This window comes from Tamandua tetradactyla, chromosome 10 (assembly GCF_023851605.1).
Source record: "Tamandua tetradactyla isolate mTamTet1 chromosome 10, mTamTet1.pri, whole genome shotgun sequence".
Lineage (NCBI taxonomy): Eukaryota > Metazoa > Chordata > Mammalia > Pilosa > Myrmecophagidae > Tamandua > Tamandua tetradactyla.
Window position 1 is genome coordinate 96,449,055 of NC_135336.1, and position 19,331 is coordinate 96,468,385.

Here is a 19,331-nt window from a genome sequence, read left to right on the forward strand (position 1 = left end):
CACTGAATTATAAATTAAACTATAGACTAAAGTTAATAGTACAATTATAAAATTTCATCAATTTCATCAATTGTAACAAATGTACCACACCAATCAAGGTATTAATAATAGGTTGGTACACGGGAACCCTGCATTTTATTCATGATTTTTCTGTAAACCCACAACTTCTCAAATTAAACAAACAAATAGTTAAATAAATAATAGATGCCCTGACTCAGAGAAACTGTCATACCCATAATTCACTGTACTGAGTAATTAAACCCATTCCAGTGGTCGTAAATGTAATTGAACAGCCACCAATGAACCTCGCTGCAGAAACAAACTTGAAAAATGAAAAAAAAAAGGAAAAAAACCACTGACCAAGCCTACCAATTGCTTGACAAGAAAAGGAATCAATGATGGTAATCAGGAGTGTTTGGTCAGGTTTCCAATGAGATCATTGGAAATACCAAAAGAGGAGACCATGACTAAAATAAAATGGCCACCTGCATTTGGCATTGCAGGGAGGGACTCCTTTCCAAGAAAGGACTTTCCAGAAGACAAAAACAATTGACCTGCATGGGGCTTCCAGAGAAAATGGAACAATGGAGCCCTCTCTACAGAATTGCAGATAAGTAAAACCTGGTGTTGAACCAACTCTCTTCCAGTACAGAGAGCTTCTCAGAATGGACAAGCATACCAGAGTAATCAAAGTATACCTGCTTCCCACTTTCTAAGACCATCCCCCTTTGTAAAATGGAAACTTATCATATAGCCAATAGGACATTTCCTCACTTGCTTCTACATTTGCCCTATATACAGTCCCCTTTCCACCCCCTCCACATACCTCTCTCCTACTCTCTGAATGGGATGCTGCCCGATTCATGAATCATTTAATAAAGCTGTGAGAGCCTAAACTGAATGCTGTTGCAAACTTTTTCTTTTAACAGAGGTTTATTAAGAAAAACCCTTCATTTTCCAGACAAGGAAATTGTGGAAGGAAGGGCCTCTGGGACATGCCTAAAGTTCACGGCTACTCAATGGCAGGGGTAGAAGTGTTATATAGGTACCTCAATTTCTACCTTCTCCTATTTCCATCACATCCTGTTAAGGCTTTCATCAATTAAATAAATTTGAAATCGTTGAACATGCATTCATGAATTACCCCTGTATTATTAACTCTTTCATACTTGTCTTATGTATATACTTTAGCATAGTAATGATAATGTGTACCAAAAGTCTTGACTAGACTGTAGCTGAAGGGAAAATACCTGATTTGGGGAAACAGATGCCACACACACACACATAAATACACACACACACTCCTGCTATTTCATTCATTAATTATATAATATATAATTCAGGAAAGAGTCCACTGCACTAGACAAGAGAGTTGGGCCTGACGAACCAGACGCACCAACAGGACCTAAGTGTTAGAGGGAAACAGCAATTCCTGCTATAACAAATGACTCTATCTGCATGCTGCCCCCAACTTGGCCACAATATCAGTGTGTACATGACTTAAGAAAGAAAAAGGATGTGCAAGAAAAATATCATCCTAGGGGACCCAGCACCCAACACCCCTGCAGAGGAACCTTCCAGAAGAGAAGATTGGAAAGGTGTTTCCCTACCAGCAAAAAGGGGGGTAAGCCTCAGGACATCAGAAGATCAGGAGGCAACAGATACGGCCACCCCCAAGTGAGTATCAGCAGCCTGAAAGGAACTTAGAGCTCCAAGAGGCTTGGAGCTCCAGGAGCAAAAGGCAAGCTCTAGCTACAAGTCCAATGTAGAAAACTGCAATGAACAACATTGATTAGCCCTGTTTGTATTACTTGACAACTCCTGAGACCAACTGCCATGGTGGGAAGGCCGTAATACCGTGAGTGACACACCCATGAGTCAGGTGCCCATTGATCTCACCAGACCTCCCACATCCACACATGGTGGGGCAGGAAAACCAGGACCCCAAAGGCACACTGAGGTCCCATTGCTGGAGGAAGTGGTGGTAAACAGACTGCAACAGCAGTTATCTGCCCCATACCCTCAGCCTGTGAAATGTCTGTACTGCTAAACTGAAAAGGGCCAAGAATAAAAGGTTTAAGTACATTGAGATCATTTTAGAAGGAATATGTGAAAGAGAAGATGTAAATACGAGAATTTAAGAAGATAAGAAAAGGCAGTCACACATCCAAGACGATAATAAGGAAATAGATAAAGAGCTAAGTCAACCAAAAATAGAAGCACAAAAATGAAGAAAGATAAAAGGAAGAAATGAAAGATCGATAAAAGCTACTGTTTAGTGATGCCTCCAAGCTCTACATAAGTTATTTCATTTAATCTTCTCAATGACCCCATCTTAGAGCTGAGAAATCTGAGCCTTATAAGGTCAAATAACTTAGCCAAGGTCACTCAGCTAGTTACATGGCAATCTGGGAATCAAATCCAGGTGTGACTGACCTCAGAACCTGTCAAACCCCGTTTCATGACTCTCCGCTTCTTCACCTCCACCACAGGCTCATCCCTACACCATACTGGCACCTATATCCTGCAGGGTTTTAAGGTCAATCATGAGGATTTTGGAACTGGTACAAACATTTTCTGAAAATGCAATAATAGCTGAATTAGAAGTCAGCAAGAGTACAATAAGCTTTCAATTACTACTTTGAATACAATCGAATGGAAGAGAAGAGACTTGGAAAACCAGAAAGGCAAAAGGCAGTAACCCTCAGGTGTTACTGGAAGCTGGAAGCTCCTCTGCTTCTCACTCCCAGAGGTGTGAATTTTGGGGTCTGGTGTGGGGGCCCAAGAATTGCAGCTTCAGCGAGCACCAACTGATTCTAAGATAGGCAGTTGGCAGACCAGGCATTCAGATATACTGGCAAGAGACCTGGGAGAAGGGTTAATGACAGGAGGACATGAAAAAAATGAAAATAAAGGAAGTAGAAAGATGCATATGTTCTAATATTGGGGGAACTGGAAAAGAGGAAAACAAAAAATGTCAAAGATGACCACTAAATCTAGTTGTCAGCTCTTAAAGATGGATGTAGTCTTTGTCCCAGAGAGAGAACATTCTGGAAGAGCTAGGGAACTAGAGCAGGGAATGGAGAAGGGGGTGGGGGGTGAGATGCCTCCTGTGTCACTAAGTGGCAAAGTACCAAAGCCAAGCGAAGGCTTAAAATAATTATTAATACTTGATCTAAGGTTCTAAAAGAGTAAAGGAAGAAAATAAGAGGAAAGAATGCACTAAGTCAATGTTATTGATTTACACTCCAAAAGAAATGCCAGAACTATTATTTAGATGTCAAAATAACTCCAAGAGGAGTACAAGGCCGTTTTGATCATTTGAAACCGAATACCTGCCTTCTTTGAGATGGAGCTTTCAGACAGAGAGCCTCCTTAAATACCACTACGATGCTCTAAGCAGGTCAGATTTCTCCTTCAAAGGTTATACCGTGTTAAATTATATGCAATTTCAAAAAGAACAAGTCGTTGTCCTACTTTGAGTCACCCTTCTCTTAAAAGCATGTTTTGACTAAGATTAATTTATAGCCCAAGGAGATTTAGAGAAAGGAAAGAGCCTTGAAATTGCAAGTAAAAATAACTAAGAATTCTGGTTGCTTCTTAAATATCAAGGAACGTTGTTTTGGGAATGAGACCAGATTTGCACACAGCTCAGGTAAATGGGCTGATTGTTTGATTTGGAGTGTCCAGGAGACACTTTGGGGAAACAAAAACTAGCTGAGGCTGCGTGCTTAGAGTAGCCTCAATGAGAGCCCAACATGGGGTGGTTTGCTCAGCATCGAAGTGGTTTGTCAGATGGGAAGCAGCAATAAAGTAGGAAAAACTGAGGCTGTAGATGCTTATTTATCTTGCAGGAGTGTTGGGACATTAATTAGCAAATGCTGATGAAGTGCTTATGTGAGATGACATTCAGTGCATCCAACTTTTGGCTTCTATAAAACATACATGTCTCTTATGTTCACTGCATCCTGACTATCCAATCAAATAGCCAGAGTATATGCTCACATAGAGTGCTCTTTCTATATTAAATTAAGACCCTTCATTTCCTTAATAAGATTTTTCCATAATAATTTATCTTTTGGGTTTTTCTTTAAAACATCTTCTCATGATTCTGCTTTCTTCCGGGATGTTAGGAATCACTTCATCTTATGTAACACTTGCTTTACTAAATCAATATAACTAGCTATTAAGGGTGATCAAAGGGGTCCCAAAATATCTTACTGAGTCAGCTAGTACTAGGGTTCATTCACTCTCTTAAAGAAGAAAACTATCCTTATACCTCTTGACTTTTGCCTACAGTAACTTTGATAACTCCATTTCTAGCATAATTTTTAATCAGAAGCCAATTGCTGGAAAGAAAATATGTTTTTCACAAGAATAGGGAATTAACTAATTGCACAGTGGACTTTTATCGATTGGGGAGTGTCCTGAAACCTTAGATTTTAAAGTCTGTCCCAATGCTTAATGCTTCAGGAAAAGAATATACCTAACATGAAGAATCAGATGTGAAAACCACCAAAACCAGTGGTGGAGTCATTACTCTATTATAACTTGATCCATACCAATACCAACTGGTAAATACCATACCCCTGAAATAAGTCAACTATATCTAATAGAAGCACTGTACTCATTGGAAAGGGATTGGTCCTATCTTCTAAAACTCAGTTATCAAAAGAGGCTTCACCCAACCAGAAATCCTTGGACATTCATTTCAGTTGTAAATGATTATGTACATCAAAATACATAATTGAGAAACCACCTGTATTTAGCTTCTGATGTGGGGGGAAAAAATGTTGTAGATGCACCATTTATCAAATAAAGTAATGAGGGTTTTCAACTTGATATCTTTAAGATGTGAAAAACTGCTGCAGTTCAGCTTAATAGCAGTTATTATTTCAATAAACAATGAGATGCAATCCAGGCGGTACTTCATCCAAGATTTATTTTTTAAAAATCCATCAAATCATCAATGCCAGCCATCAAAATTATCCAATGAGGAAGTTGAAGCTGGAAGCACTGGATTACTGCCGACGCATCATGGCACATGGTATTTTTCTTCATCAAGATATGTGACTCTGACAAATGGGATAACGAGGCAGACTGCAAGCGTGGGGTCATTGAACGGAGGGTAAGGTCCCAGAAATAGTCCTAGATCGTCAACCATTATCCATACAACCACTTAAGACAAATTTAACCAACCCCTACTAAGAGATTTTCCTGCACCTCACTGTGCTCAACCTTTTTGGGCAGCTCATGACATTTCTATCAGCTGTTCACACCTGACACCATCAAAGAGAAAATATGTTCCTGCCTTCTCAGCCTAACCAGTACTGTGAGCTTACATTTCCCATTCAGCTTTTCATTCTTTATTATTCTCTCCTTGCTTCCAACATTCGATTGCTTTCTTTAAGTCCTAAGTCCATGTTACTATGTATGTCTCTTAACAATTGTTAATCAAGTGAGATGATGGAAAAGAGACACCGGGTGAGAGAAATACAAGAAGGGACAGGCTATATTATCTTTCGTAGTAAGGATATTTGTGTGTTTATGACATATTCGACCTTGAGGTGAACAGATTCAACAAAAATGTGGCTGGTAAAGTCATCTCAGTTCGGAAATGCATGCACGTTAACACACCCTAAACAGGGAAGTTATCACTGCCAAGTTCCTTTCTGTCAATGGAACTCCACGTTCTGAAGGACTTTCAAGGACAGAAACTACACCGTCCAATTTTTTTTCTAGCTACTGTTTCCAAATGAGCAACCAAAAAAATGCATAGTTTAGGAACTTTTGCTAATTCAATGGTATATTACTTCAATAACAAATATTTAGCGTGAGTAGAGTGAGCAGTGGAAAACATCCTATTACCTACAATTCCTAGGTGGAAATCATTTATTCACTTGCTTTAGAGTTTATCATTCCTATGATTCTGCTCTTCATAGAAAAAAAGGGGAAAGCTCCTTTACACTCAGCCTCAAAGAGCCATTTATTTTACAATTAACAAAGTGTCTTCTTGGTAAAACTTGTATGAAACAATCTGTTGTGAATTACCAGCGAACTATATATATTTGATTATACGAAACTCTAAGGATAATCGTAATTTTCATCATCCTATATTCTACCCACTTATTGGGCATTATCAGAAACTCTGCTGGGCCCTCAGCACACACTGGGGAGGTTGCTAACATGAGCCCAGCCTGCAGGGAGATTCAGTCCAGTGCTACCAAAAGGTAGCAGTTTGGAAAACATTAGTCTAATTTTCTCTTTTGCCTTTCTTTTTTGCCCTGGTCTGCGACAGCCCTCTGCCAACTGGAAAGATGAGGCTTAGAGAAGGAATGCAAAAGAAAAAGACCACGGTGATCCTGATGTTTAGGTCCAAGTGTCAACTTGGCCACGTTATTTTTGCCCAGTTGTTTGGTCAAGCAAACACTTGCCTAATTGTTACTGTGAGGACATTTTAGGGACTTAAATCATCATTAAGTTGATTGTATCTATAGCTGATTACATCTACAATCAACTGAGGAGATTGCCTTCAGCAATAAGTGACATTTCATTCATTCAACTGAAGGCTTTAAAAGAGAGGCTGATGATTTCAGCAGTCAGAAGAGAGAATTTTCATCTCCGCTTCAGCTAGTCAGCCAGCTTCTCCTAGGGAATTCATGGCAAACCTTCACTGGAGTTCCCAGCTTGTGGCCTGCCCTATGGAATTTGGACTCACACATCTCCACAGTTGCGTGAGACAACTTTATAAAATCTCATAACATTTACAGATATATTCTGGAGGTTCTGTTTCCTAAAGAACCCTGACTAATTCAGTAATATTTACCTTCATGCATTCAAAGAGATGATTTGCAGCAAGAGATAGCAAGAGATAGGGGCTGGGCTGTTGATCTGATGTCCAGCATCCCTTATCTCCTCCTTAGCATACCAACAGCAAGGCTTGGAGGACCAAACCTCGGATGGTTTCATAAGGAAAGTCTAAACAGGACCTGCTTCTCTCTGACCCTGGGCAAACTGTGGTAAGGAGATGGGAACTCAGAGGTAGGAGTTCAAGTTAGGCCAACAGGTGTCCCATTTTCAAGTGACGTCATCAGAGCAGAAGTTTCCAGTGCTGCTACCTGTCTCAGGCTCCAAAAGCCTTACAGACTGTCCCGTACCAACCTGGAGTACTGCCACATTCTGTTAAATTAGGCAGCACTAAAAGCCTGGCCATTCAGGAGAAGCATTGAGGACCAACTGTCCCAGGCCACTTCCCTTCCCCTGTACACAGTTGCCAAGCTGAGAGAAAGGCAGGTAACTTCCTGGCAGCGTGGTCCCCCGCCTGGGGCCAGGTAGAGTCTAAAGTTTAGGGGTCTGCAGACTGCAAAAGCCAGCAAAAGGATTGATGGCAGATGCATCCCAGGGATATTGCCTGAAGCCAAAGAGTTTAGCAAACAGTCAAACCTGAGCAGGGCTGGGAGATGTGTAAATACCTCCCGTTCCTCTTACATCCAGAAGCCATTTTAGTAAAAGAAATATGGAGAGGCTATTTGTGCATGTTTATCTTTAGGCTATTGCCTAAAGGAGCCATTTAAATTCAATTGGGGCTTTTTTAATTAAATTGGATGAGACCAGGATTTAAACTGGATGGAGCTAAAAGGACAATAGATAAAATGAAGGAATTGCATTTTCTCTGGAGTGGAGTTAAAAACATGACCCTGCAAGACAGCACTGGTTGAGTGTAGCGGGGCATTCTGCTTTCCCTGCTGAGATCCATCTCACCCTTGTAACAGCCTCTGACATGGGCGCTCCTCCTGCACCCATCTGACAGATGAAGAGGTGGAAGAACTATCAGCATAAACTTTCCAGGATCACAGAACTAGTAAGTGCTGCCAGCAGGAGTTAAACCCTGGAAGTGACCCCTCTAAAATCCATAGACCACATGCCTCCAATCAGGAAAGAGCTGCAGCAAAAAGCCTGAGGAATGAGGATACCCACTGAATCAAAAGAAAAATACCATATGAATTTTTTAAATATCAAAGCAAAATTCCTATACAAGCAAGTGCAGCTCTGTGACTTCTAAGCCTCCCGTGCCCAACAGCGCAAACTGCTTTCAGAACTGGAAAAAAAAAAGGTTCACTGCAGCAGCAGCAGCTATAATTAAGGATGAGATGAGAACAATTAAGAGAAAAGGAAAGTTAGAAGAGGTTTCCCTAGGAGAGTTGTATTTTTAGGGAAAAAAAGAGGAAGAGAAGAATGATTTTTCTTCTGATGATTCACTCTATCAAACTCTGAGGTTTGATTAAAGAAATGACCTTGAACCATAGCAGAGAATAATAAAAGACAATTTCCAGTAAGTATGCTAGCTCGAATTAATGATTCTCTTTTTATTTTTAAACCGAATTCAGCAGAGATTTACATGCATTAGGTTACAATGATTAACATTTGAAATTTGACCTTGAAATAATCTTTACATCATAAATTCTTAATGATCAAAACAATGTGCTCAGTGATTAAAACATATTAGTAATTAATTATTAAAGGAGAATAATTGCAAATACACATTTCTAAAATCTCTAGGCTTTTAAACCATTTATACAAATGACTGTACATTTTTAGAATTTGAAAAAAAACTCTCCATCAGATTCTCATTTTCATTGTCAATTTAACAACAAAAAAGGCCCTCCTCTGTCTCTACTTCTCAGTTGCCTTGCAAGCTAGAAATAAAGCAACTGTCTTTGATCCAATCAAGGCCAAAGAAAGAAAACAAAAATTTTGTACAAATATGTACATTAAAAAAATAGAAAATCCCCAAAATTTCTTAAGTAAGGTCATCAGTTTTGATCATTTTTAAAAATCACTTTGTAAACAGTTTAATAACTTACATATAGGACATGACCTTAGTGCTCAACTAACAACTCTGACTGATGCCCAAATGGCTAGAGGACAAGTAGAGCTGCCTAACAAGCCAATTTCACCTGAAGAATTTTTACTGCCTAATAAGGTTTCAAGAAATAATTATACATCATCCATGGAGGAAAAAAAATCAGCCAGATATCATCCCTATGTATTTTAAACAATCTCTTTCTAACCCATGACTTTCTTTAACCTGGAACAGATTCCTCTTGACTGAAGGAACCCAAGGATATGGTCAAGATATACTGTCTACTGTCCAAGATTGTCACAAGGACCCCATAGGGGCACTGGCCTCTGAGGGACAAACCTCCCAAGACCAGTCATCTGGAGGAAGATTGAAATACATCTCCTAAACTCTCTCCAATCCAGCTCCTCATCCATGGAATTCCATGAAATGGGAAGACATTTAATGGGAAAAAAAAGGCAATTTGGACTTTTGATGTATGTGACTTTCTGAGTTGTCAAACATGTTTTTTTGCAATTTGGTCTTCATAGATCATTAATAGACTTTTTTCCAGTATAAAGGAGTGATATGTGAAATGGCACCTGAATTCATTTTCTATTGCTGCATGACAAACTTAGTATCTTAAAACAATACAAGTTTAGTAGCTCACAGTTTCCTTAGGTCAGCAGTCCAGCACATTTTAGCCAGGTCGTCTGCTCAGGGTCTCACAAGACTGAAATCAATGTGTTGGCCAGGTACATCTTCATCTCCAGGCTAAATAAAGGAAAGATCCACTTCCAAGCCTCACTGAGTTTTTGGCAGAATTCAATTCCTTGCAACTGTGTGGGTGAGGGCACCATTTTCTTGCTGTCAGCCAAGAACCACTCAGCTCCTAGAGACTGTTCTGTTGTCCTTGCCATATGGCCCCTTCCATAGTTCTCACACACTTCATATCTCTCTGCAGGAAGGATTCTGACCCTTAAAAGGCTGATGAGTTCAGGCCCTTCAAGGATAATCTCCTGATTAACTCAAAGTCAACTAAACTGGGAACTTAATTATACCTGCAAAAATCCCTTCACCTTTGTCATGTAGCATAAGCTACTTATAGCATTCACAGTCCTAGTCACACTTAGGGAGAGGAGATTTATACAAGGCATATATACCAGAGGCAGGAATCTTGGAGTGCCATCTCAGAATTCTGCCTAGTGCAGTACAAGACTCTAGGTCAAACTCTTAGGGCTACTACAGTTTGTCTTCTACTTTTAGGCTGAAATCTCAAACATTCTAAATGTTGTTTTAAGACTGATCTACATACAAATCATTGTAATGAAATGACCCACCCTAAACTTTTGAATAAATACTGAACTCCACGCCCCTTAGAATAAAGGGCAATTCTTCACGAAAGAAGTTTCAATCAAAGTTGGCTTTCTTAGGAAAGGCCAATACAGAACTCAGAGACCAAGTCTTAGACAGGCAGGGGAGCTCCAGCCATTCCTTAAGGTTCACTCTTGAGTCAGGACCTGGAGACTCATGGAATGAGTTGGCGGTAGGAAAACAGTAACCTCTGCCCAAAACTGTTGAAAACAAGATGAGGGGAGATGAAGGCCTCCCTGTGGAGCCCCACAAGTTGAAGATGAGGATAACTACATAGCTAGTTCCTTCAACAAAGTCATATTTTTTAAGTTCCAGTCTGGCTTGGCTGCACTAGATGAAATCAAGGACAGGCTGTGAGTCAGGCCAGAGTTGGGCCAGAAGAACCCACAGAGAGCAACACTGTAGAGGTCAGCATGGGTGTGTCATTGCTAGTCAGTGAGGGCCCCCCAATGAGGTGACTCCCAGGGAGCAAGAATACCAGCTGGGCGGTCCAGCTCTCCCACCCCATGTGGAGAGTCTCATACTACCAACTTGGAGGATGTAGGTTTCCTTTGACCGGTAATCAGTAAATATTAACATCAGATAAAATCAGTGTATCCTGGCACCACTTACTGAGAGTTTACAGTGTGTCAGCCTCAGTGCCAAGTGTTCCTGGGCATTCTTTCCTCAACCCTATTAGGTGGGGAATAAATGTTTCCAGTTCTTACAGATAAAGGAATGCTGGCCTGTCTGCCTCCAAGGCTGGTGCTGAAACCACTCCATTTTACTGCCTCAAATGGAGCATTTATACTCCTGAAATTGGAGTAGAGAAGTGAAAGTTTGAAACATCAATGATAATTATCAGTTTGAGGTTTGTGCTAAAAATTTTAGAACTTTCAACCAAAGTTTCAGGAAGCCCAGAAGTTCCTGGTAATATATTACATGAATCACAGGGAAGGAATATGTTTTTAATTAAAGATGGGTTCTCAGGGGCAATGTTATCACACTGAAGTTAGATGAGTTGCAATATATCCTAATTTGCCATTTTGGGGCCAATAACTTCTCTGAGCTTCAGTTCCTTATTTATAAAGTCAGGATAATAACACCTACCCCAGAGGGTTGTTGCAAGGATTAAATAAGATTTGCAAAGTTCTTACTTGGTACAATGCCATTACAAAGTAAGTACTAAGTAAAAATAGCTGTTATTGGTATTGTATATTGAGGTAACAAAATGACTAGGGCATAGCTAACCCACTTCCTTAGCATGTTCAAGTTTTAAATGTGCCACCTTCTCTGGAATGGATGGGCCAGGGAGGAGCAAGTCTCCACCTTCTGCTTAAAGCTCCTAAGGGGCAGCCTTAGTACCTTACTGCCTGCACCATCTCCAGAGTTCCAGAAGGGAACACAGCTTCCATATAGACAGGATTCTGGTGTGCACTAGACTCTCCTAATTAAGGGACAAACAGTCAGGTCTAGTGTGCTATTCTTCACCTCAATAAGGTAGATTCTGAATTTTTGTTTCAATACCTCTATGCTGAGAACATTCCTGTGTATCTCCAGATCAACTCAACCTGGGTATACAATGGGGTCACCACAAAAAAAAAAAAAGATAAAATGGTATTTCATCTAAGAATGGCATCAATCCCAGTCTCCTCGAATCTTTCCTCTCTCAATTTGTCTTGGGTTGAATGCAACCAACTAATCCTAAGCAAGAAAATTAGAAGGATGTATTGAATAAAGCCTCCAGAATGAGTCACAGAATCAGCAGAAGAGATGAACAGCAAGCCACAAGCAGGCCAGGAGCTGGACTCCCATAAACTTCTCTCTAGTGCCCTATCAGAAGACAGCAAATTGTAGCTACTCCTGATTTCTATGTGACCTCATTCTTGGAAGGAAGACATGAATTGGCTTTGCTTGAGTCCCACGTCTATTCTTTATATGAGCAATTTCATTAGGAGGGAGAGAGACAGTTCCTCCAAAGAAAGTGGGAGTTTGTGAGCAGAAAAAGGGTACAGGGGGAGCTGGGGGGACAAAAACAACAGATGTCCACCATACTTCCAACTCAGGAGGTTCCAGCTGGTGATTCACATGAGCTCCAAAGTGTCATTGTCCAACCTAGGATCTGACTAGGTTTAAAAATATGGCAGCATCTCAATTCAATTGGGCTGAATTAAGTTGGCTTAAGAAGCAGAATTCTAAGAGTGGATTGCTTTAAAATCCATCTTGGACTCTTTCCTCTTGTCTTTCTAACATGGTTTTAGAGTTCTCTAGCATCCTATTTTCCCATGTAAAGACAAGGCCAACTAGTTTAACCCGCATTCTTTATCTGCATTTGTACCATTCCAGGTTCTTCACTTTTCTGCTCTTTGAACAGGCAACGGTATAAATTATATACGAGCTCTCTGATTTATCTGGGAATTTGTTGAAGTCAAACAGAAGTGTTTTATGTGTCACAAGATGCCACAACTCTCTAAAATAAATAAATAAATAATAAATAAAAGGCACATAAGATCCCCAGATGAGACCTCCAAAGCCCATTTGAGGGCAAAGATGTGATTTAGCTTCACTGTGGTGCGTGAGCTGTTAAAATGATGGAAGAGAGGGAGGCTGTACTTGGAGGGAGCTGAAAAAGATAATTTGTGAAGGCAAGGGGTGATGTGTGATAAATCTTCATCCACCACAGTTAGAAGCCACTTCAAATTTCTAAAACTTATGGATTATTTCTAAGAATTGTTTGAGGAAATTCAGCTCATACTAAGATATTTTATATTGATGTCTAAAAACAGTCTTTACCTGATTAAGAAGTTGTAGGGTTAATATTTTATTTAGAGATAAAGGAGGCAACCACCAAAATCATTAAAATAATCATTTGTAATAGAAGCCACCTTCTGGGTTCAAGTCTGATTTTAAGAAGCAGAGGTTGGGAGGGGTGGGGAGAGAGGGAAAAGGAAAGATGATGCAGTGTGCAAAAGAAGTTAGTCTGGCTAAACATTTGTCAACGTGAGGTGCACATTCAATGTCACCTTGCCTACTCCTGTGGGGCTGTCAATGGCATCCTGGAATCATTAGAGTTTCCTTCAATTCTGGAAGCAGACCAGTTTCTACCACACTCCTTACTCCACAGGAGGAAAATTTGCTAATTTGAGGGTCAGAGTTCATGACTTCCAACCCAAACAGCATATGGTCATGTGCTGCTACATCTCCTCTCTCACCCATTACTTGGGTGGGTGGAGGGTAGTAATTGGACCACATCTTCTGAAGTCCCTCCCTCATGACAGAAGCCAGGGGTGGGGATAGATGCCAAAATTCAGATTAGAGGAAGGTAGAAAGTCCAAACTACATATTATAACCTAGCATTTTCCTTGCAGGTGACTGGGTGTGAATGACACTATTAAGAGCAGTTCTTTGTTTCCAGTTGACCACCATTCTGGCATATGGCTTTCTCAGGAATGTTTTGAGGGGTAACGTGATTGGCAGGATCCAATTCCCATATCCCTAGTTTGATGCCAGCAAAAGAGTCTCTGAAATGCACCTCAATTCCTAACAGCTGCCACACAGCTGATGGGTGGCCTACTCTCTGTTGTACATCCTCAGATCACTGCTAGGAACGGTAAGTGATCCTTCCAACATTAGTTGTGTTCTGAAGACCGAGCCTCTGGGGCTTTCTCCATCTTCCAACATTGGCCTTGGTTCCCTCCCAATTATTCAATAGTCACTGGACTGGGGAGGGGATGAGAGAGAAAAGGAAGTAGGAGGTTCCATCTGAACTCCACTCTCTGTTTCACACTATTGTGAAGTCCGTATCACCCAGCACTACTCTGCACACTCAGGATCTTGCAGATATTTCAGTGATAACAGATTTTAGGGGCTGTGGTTGCTTCTTCCCTGAACTCTGGAGCAAGTCCCTGGGAAGGGAGCAGAAGTGGCCAAGCCAGTCACAAACACTCAGTTGAACTGAAAATTGTTTTCCTCTCTTGGATTTCTCTGGAGCACTGGATTGCAAAATTCCATTGGCAGCAGAATTTATTTTTCAGATGAAATATTATCGGGCACCAAGATATATAAAACAAATTAAAGCAAAATGATTCCTTCTGCAGCCTCTCCTTGGTCTCTATGTCACCCCTATAGAAGCCCCAGAGTCTCATCCTCTGAGCTTTGTGGAACACTGGCTTACCTTGCTGCTTTAGATGTATTTCTTGTCATTGTGGACTCAGAACCATATGGCAATGGCCATGCCTGACAGCCCCAACCATATGCAGACACATCTGCATCCTTGCCTGGAAGCCCCAACCATGTGCAGACACATCTGCATCCTTTGTCTATGCAGAAGGCTGGCCTAGAGCCACACCTCTTCCTCCAGCTCCCTAAAACTTCTGCTCTTTAGCGTTTTTCTTTTTAGTACCCAGTTTAAGAACTGCCTGGTTTGTCTTCCTACTCATTGTCTATAGGATAACTAACTGGAATTTCTCATTCTAATATTTTGCATTTCAAATTCTGTTCCAAGGCTTTTGCTTTTTAAATGCTGACACTCATTTGCTCTTAATTAATGAATGGCCATACTCATTTACTCCCACCAGAAATTGAATGGGAATGTCCATGTTATATGTCCTTAGTCTTATATCATTGCAGGCGGCATTCTAGTTTGTGAGGTCTGAGTTTGGGGGTGGGCATGATCAGAGAGATGCCCCCCCCAACCAAGGCATCACTGTCTCAGGGGTTTCCATGATTCTTCCTTCTCCAAATTCAAGATTACAAATAGAATAAAATCACTAAGAAACATTACCTGGTCTGATTCCAAAGAAAGGTATAAAGAAAGGGATCAATTATACATAACAGTCCAGTAAAAATCATAAAAATCACAGAATGTTAAATGTGAATCTATATAACCCCTTTTTATTGTAGATGATGAATCTGAGGCTGGCAGGAAGGAGTGAATTGCCCAAAGTCATTCAACTAGTTAGGGTCAATCTAGGATGGAACCCATCTCCTGACTGCACTCCAGTGCCCTCTCTACCCACTCTACCCTGACGCTTGCACCCCATACCCACACTCCAGCCTTTTGCCAAGATAGGACCAAGAGTCTTCCCACATGGTCATCATGTTAGTTATATTCTATACAGCCCTCCAAAACCAATCTTCCTTTCATTTTACCCATCTTCATGCAAAGGGCAAAAGTGTGACTCCCATCAGGATTTTTTTTAATGCTCAGGGCAGCCTAAAGGGCTTCAGGAGAGTTCTATGCCATGTAAAGCCCTTGTTTGGCTTTACATAGAAACCAGTGACTATCAAATCTCTCTCAGGATATTTTTTCCGCAGATACAATTTGTCTTCTCTTAGCCTGATGACACAGAAAGTGGAAGAAGATAAAGAAAACTGGAAGTCCTACAGTTGCGGAGGGTATAGTAATAACAACTAAGCCTGTATTACAAAGATGCTTTTGGCTACAAATAGCTGAAAGCTCAATCAAAGAGCTCACATAATAATAAAGACATGTATAACCTCATATAACAAGAGGTCTGGAGATGGCATCTCCAGGGTTGGTCATTTCCTTCCTTCTGTTCTGTCCTCCTCAGGGTGCTGACTGTCCTCTGGAGCAGGCTCCCTGCATGGTCCCAAGGAGGCTGCCATAGATCCAGACATTATGCAAAGATGACAACATCCAGAAACACAAAGGGACTGTTCTTTCTCCTTTGCTTCTTTTTATATTTTGAAGTAGAAGCTAAGGAGAGCTAAATTATGCTGCAAATACAACAGGAAACACTAATATTTTACAAACTCTTCCAAAAACAAAAGAGAAGGGAAAACTTCCTGACTCATTCTTTGAAAGCAGCACTACCCTGACAGCAAAACCAGACAAAGACATCATCAGAGAAGAAAACTACAGACCAATATCCTTATGAACATAGATGGGAAAATCTTCAACAAAATACTTGCAAATTGAAGCCATCAACATATAAAAAGTATTATACAACACGATCAATTGGGATTTATCCTGGGAATGCAAGGTTGGTTCCACCTATGAAAATCAGTCCATGTAAAACAACATAGTAACACAATAAAGGACAAAAAACAGTAAACAGATGTAGAAAAAGCTGTTGACAAAATCCATTGCCTATTCATGAGAAAAACACTCAACAAAGAGGGAATAAAAGGGAACCTCCTTAACCTGATAAATGGCATCTACAAAAAAAAAAAATTGTTAACATCATACTTAATGGTGAAAAACTGCATGCTTTCTCTCTAATATCCAGAACAAGACAAGTCTCACCACTTCTGTTCAACATTGTACTGGAGGTTCTAACCAGTGCAACTAGACAAGAAAAAAGAAATAAAACTAAAAGTCATCCAGATTAAGAAGGAAGAACTAAAAGTATCTCTTTTGTAGATGACATGATCTTGTATATAGAAAACCCTAAGGAATCCACAAAATAAACTATTAGAACTAATAAACAAGTTCAGCAAGTTCACAGGGTACATGAGCAATTGTATTTCTATACACTGGTAATGAACAATCCAAAATGATATTAAAGAAACAATTCCATTTACAATAGTATTAAGAAGAATAATATATTTAGAGTTAAATTTACCAAAAGAAGTGCAAGACTTGTACACTAAAAACAACAAAACAACATGAAAGAAATTAAAGACCTAAACAAATGAAAAGATGTCCCATGTACACGGATGGGAAGACAATATGGTTAAAATGCCTGTGGTGGTTAATTTTATGTGTCAACTTGGCTAAGCTATAGACCCCAGGTTGTCCATTCAAACACAAATATAAGCGTTTCTGTTAAGGTTTTTGGATATGTGATTAATGCCTATAATTAGTTGAGCTTAAGTAAAGGAGATTAACCTAGAGAATCTGGGTTGGTCTGAGTCAATCAGCTGACAAGCCTTAAAATCAGAACTGAAGTTTCCACGAAGAAGAAATTCTGCCTGGAGACTGCAGTTCCAGCTACCCTTCCTGATGGCCTGCCATGCGAATTGCAGACGTAGCTGATCCCTACAACTGTATAAACCAATTTCATGTAATCTCTCTCCCCCCTCCCCCTCCTCCTCCCCCCCCCCTTTCCTCTTCTCTCCATATGTATATGATACAGTGGCTATATTCCACAAATTGGTCTAAAGATCCAACACAATACCTTTCAAAATTCCAGCCGGCATTTTTTTGCAGTAATTGACAATCTGATACTAAAATCTATATGGAAATCCAAGGGACCCAAAATAGCCACAAAAAAATCTTGAAAAAGAACCAAGTTGAAGGACTCACATTTCCCAATTTCAAAACTTACTACAAAGTAACAGTAATCAAGAGTGTGTAATAGTGGCAAAAAGGCAGGCATATAGCTCAATGGAAAATAACTGAGAGACTAGAAATAAGCCCACACATTTATGTGCAAATGTTTTCTGACAAAGGTGCCAAGGTAATTCAACTGGGAAAGAATAGTTCCTTCGGAAAGCACTAAGACAACTGGACATCCACATGCAAAAGAAGGAAATTAGACCTCTACCTCATACTACATACAAAAATTAACTTGAAATGGATAAAAGACCTAAATGTAAGAGCTAAAGCTATACACTCTTAGAAAAAAATACAGATGTAAGTCTTACTGACTTCAGATTAGGTAACGATTTCTTGGATATAATACCTACAGTGCAAACAAGCAAAGGAAAAAACAGATAAATTGAATTTTATCAAAATTTAAAATTTTTATGCTTCGAAGGACACTATGAAGAAAGTGAAAAGACAGTCCACAAAATGGGGGAAAATATTTACAAATCATATATTTAATAAGGAACTAGCATCCAGAATATAGAAATAACCCTAAACAATACAAAGAAAAATAAATCAAGTTTTAAAACGGGCAAATGATTTGAATAGACATTTCTCCAAAGAAGACATATAAATGTCCAACAAGCACTGAACAGATGTTCAACATCATCAGTCATCAGAAAAATGCAAATCAAAACTACAGTAAAATGCCATTTCACACCCACTGGGTGGCTATAATCAAAAAGATAGACAATAACCAGTGTTGATGAGTATATGGGGAAATTGGAACCCTCATACGTTCTTGGCGGAAGTGTAAAATGAGGCAGCCACTTTTTTCTTTTCCTCTGAAAAAAACTTCATAGTTTATACTTGGTTCACATGTGCCTCCTGGCTGGAGGGATGGCCTCAGGCAGAAGCCTGAATGCCAAGGGAATGTGGAGAGACCCCACTCAGAATTCTGGACCTCAGAAGCTCCTAATTACACTTGAGGGGGACCCTTTCAAAGAGATCCTTACCCAGCCCAGCCTGCAGGTTGGCCAGCCTGTGGAGGTTGGTCAGGCGATCTTCCATCTTCTTGATGAGTTTCACCTCCTCATCTAGAACATGTCTCTCCAAGAAGTACAGAGATAAGGGTCTGTGTCAGCAGAACCCAGGGCATGCTGATCCAGAAAGGCCTGGTTCAGGTTCTTCAGGACCATCGCAGTTCTCATGGTGTCCAGGGTTCTGCCGCATTCATCTTGGGATGGGTTCTGTATGTCCTGGAAGAAGACATGCCACGCTGGTTTTGCATCTTGGCCAACTCATGGAAGAAGATGTCCATGTGCAAGGTAGCATATAGATGTGCAGCGGGAGCTCACGGTTGATCGACAATGAGGAACTAACCACACACACAAAAATGGTGTTTGTTGATCCTGGAAGCAGGGAATGCCTGAGAAGATGATCCCCAAGGTTGCAACTGAGAGGAAGTTGGAGGGTGGTCCAAAGCTGAAGAGGGGGATAGTACCCAGGTCTGTCCCATCCAAACACTGTTGAAGCAAGAGACAGATCCATGGGACCACCAGGCATGCTGTCAGTGCAGCCACTTTTGAAAATAGTTTGACAGTTCTGCAAAAATAAAATCATGGGATAACCTCAGATGATGCAGAAATTCTACTTCTAGGTATAGTCAAGAAAAATGAAAACAAAAATATTTACACAGAAACTATGAATGCTCATGGCAGCATTACTAATAATAGCCAAAAAGTGGAAACAACCCAAAATGCTCAGTAACTGATGAATGAATAAAAAGGTGGTATTTATACAATGAAATGTTGTTCAGCATAAAATGGAATACAGTACTGATACATTCTACAACTCGTATGAACT

At 40.2% G+C, this 19,331-nt stretch overlaps 1 protein-coding gene across 4 annotated transcripts in view; it reads right to left on the bottom strand.

Annotated features, from left to right (window-relative positions):
- Nucleotides 1-19,331, bottom strand: part of SETD4 (SET domain containing 4) — a 128,343-nt gene that overhangs the window by 62,141 nt on the left and 46,871 nt on the right. For 3 of the 4 annotated variants that reach the window (XR_013158695.1, XR_013158691.1, XR_013158693.1), the window contains one exon: nucleotides 17,265-19,070. The exons of the other annotated variant lie outside the window; for it this stretch is intronic. The gene's annotated coding sequence lies outside the window, so the exon portion shown is untranslated. Of the gene's footprint in view, nucleotides 1-17,264; nucleotides 19,071-19,331 lie in introns of those variants that run through there. 4 annotated transcript variants of the gene reach the window in all.